At 44.0% G+C, this 1,735-nt stretch overlaps 1 protein-coding gene across 2 annotated transcripts in view; it reads right to left on the bottom strand.

Moving 5' to 3' along the window:
* The window catches only part of Cd1d (CD1d molecule), a 10,873-nt gene that overhangs the window by 8,128 nt on the left and 1,010 nt on the right, over positions 1–1,735 (bottom strand). The gene's annotated exons all lie outside the window — the stretch shown is intronic.

The raw sequence follows: 1,735 nt of genomic DNA on the forward strand, positions 1-1,735 counted from the left end.
CAGGCATACAAGGCAAGAGCCCCCTTACAATACTTTTTTAGAGTGATGAATCTGACTGGGAGCCAGTGTCTCACACCTATAACCACAGGCACTTAGGAAACTGAGCTAGATCTGAAGGTTGAGGCTCAAAGACAGTCCAGAGAAACAGATCTTAGAATAGAGTGGTTGTGATCATCAATTGTCCTCAAGACTGTCAGAAACACCTGAAATCTGGGGCTGGGAAGGTGGCTCAGTGGTAGAGCGCTTGCCTTGCATGTATGAGGCCCTAGGCTCAATTCCTCAGCACCACATAAGCAGAAAAAGCCGGAAGTGGGGCTGAGGCTCAAGGGGTAGAGTGCTAGTCTACAGCTGAAGAGCTGAGGGACAAGCCCAGACCCAGAGTTCAGGCCCCATGACCGACAAAAAAAAAAGAAAGAAAAGAAATACCTGAAATCTATCCTTCCACATTCAAAGAGTATAGAGTATTCACTCATCTGTTCTGTATTTGTTGTCTATAACCAGTCTTCTCACTGTAACAGAAGTACCTTCCAAGATTCTAAGGATTCCCTCTTCCTGCAGAATCTTTTTTTTGGGGGGGGGGGTCGGTTGTGGGGCTTGAACTCTGGGCTTGGGCTCTGTCCCTGCGCTCTTCAGCTCAAGGTGAGCGCTCTACCACTTGAGCCACAAGCACCGCTTGTGGTTTTCCTAGTGGTTTATTGGAGATAATAGTCTCACAGACTTTCCTGCCAGGCTGACTTTGAACCTCGATCCTCAGATCTCAGTCTCCTGAGTAGCTAGGATTACAGGCGTGAGCCACCGGCACCCGGCTCTGCAGAATCTTATTTATGTCCTTAATACAATAAAAATAAAGTAAGTTCTCTAAGTATAGAGAAGGAAATTAGTTTTTCTCAATTCTTAAGTTCTGTTTCCCACTGAACTAGGTTCTCAGGGTTAGCACTTCCTTCCTCCACCCCCAAGGTTACCTCCCTTCCGCCTTCATTCTGTGTCTCAACAACTTAATTTTAACACCTGGGTGTCCCTTGCCATAGTTCACAGCTTCCTACCACAGAATCCCAACCATTGTCAGACGCGTCCTCTTTTGTCTGGACCTAGCAGCTCTTGATCTAAATCTTTGCTGTACTTTTTACTTCTCCTTAGAGATGACTCTCTGTGAAGACAGAGATCAGTTGGTGTTTTTTTTTTAACTCATCCATCACCCAGTACTCCACACAACACCTAGCACTATTGAATGAGAGAACAGCAAAATGTAGTAGTGCTTAGGAACAAGTACTCTTCGTTGACTAAGGAGTCTTGTTTACAGAAAACTTAATTAGTTTGGGTATTACCTCTCAGCCTGCACCCTGCCATTTCAGGAAGCCTGGGGCTTGCCTTTCAGATTGACCTTTACTGGCAGAGTTTCATTTTCTCTTTGGATTATGTTGCCTAATGACTTTTCTGCCTGGTTTCTAAGGATCTGATATCAAACACTCATCTGTAGGAAAAAAAAATTCCTATCAAAGGACTAACTTAGTGGCTAAACTTTTCTTCTAATCAAAAATGATCACCTAGTATAATTTTTTTAGCATCTGACACGTTTTATTTTTTGTTTGATAATATCAGGTTAAATAAGTGAAGTAACAATAATCAGGACTGGGAAGGTGGCTCAGTGGTAGAGCGCTTGCCTTGCAATGCATGAGGCCCTGGGTTCGATTCCCCAGCACCACATAAGCAAAAAGAAAAAAGCCAGAAGTGGCGC

This window comes from Dipodomys ordii, unplaced genomic scaffold (genome assembly GCF_000151885.1).
Source record: "Dipodomys ordii isolate 6190 unplaced genomic scaffold, Dord_2.0 Scaffold131, whole genome shotgun sequence".
Lineage (NCBI taxonomy): Eukaryota > Metazoa > Chordata > Mammalia > Rodentia > Heteromyidae > Dipodomys > Dipodomys ordii.